This window comes from Monoraphidium neglectum (assembly GCF_000611645.1).
Source record: "Monoraphidium neglectum strain SAG 48.87 unplaced genomic scaffold scaffold03709, whole genome shotgun sequence".
In the NCBI taxonomy this organism is placed as follows: Eukaryota; Viridiplantae; Chlorophyta; class Chlorophyceae; order Sphaeropleales; family Selenastraceae; genus Monoraphidium; species Monoraphidium neglectum.
The window spans coordinates 1-602 of NW_014009920.1; positions in this window are offsets into that span (position 1 = coordinate 1).

Consider the following 602-nt stretch of genomic DNA (forward strand, 5'->3'; position numbering starts at 1 on the left):
TGGGTGCAAACGGTGGGGGTGTTGTAATGCAGTGTCGGCGACGCCGCAAAGGGGGGAGAGCAGCAGCGCAGGCGCATTAACGCCCGCGAATGTTGGTGATTCCGGAATCGGGACGTGTGGCGGAAGTAGTAGGGCATGCGAGGCGGGAAGCCGGCCTCAGGCACCTCATCAGCATCGCCAGCGGCAAACAAGCCTCATACTCCGCGCAAGCACCAGCGCCCTGCTGCACGGCCCGTGCAGCCCGGTTTGCTAGCGCATGGTCCCATGCATCAAGTTCCCACCCTCCCAATTGCTGGCAAAGGCCCGCCATCGCAGCCGGGCCCTGATTCAGGGTGTTGTGCACCCCCGCCGCGTAGGCCGCCAAAAAGGCGCCAGGGGCGCCCCCCTCGGCTGCTAGCCAATCAAGTGTGTGCAGCCACGCGCCGCTCCACGTGCAACGGGCCCGCGCCGGGCTCAGGGAGCAGGCCAGGGAGTTAAGTTAGGCACCTGCTGACTGCCGGGGCCCCTGCTGCCGCAGTGCATGAGAACTCAGAGCCGGCAATTTAGTTCCTGTTGCCAGAGTAAAAAGCAGGCCTGCTTGTCACTGCAATACGCACTCACTC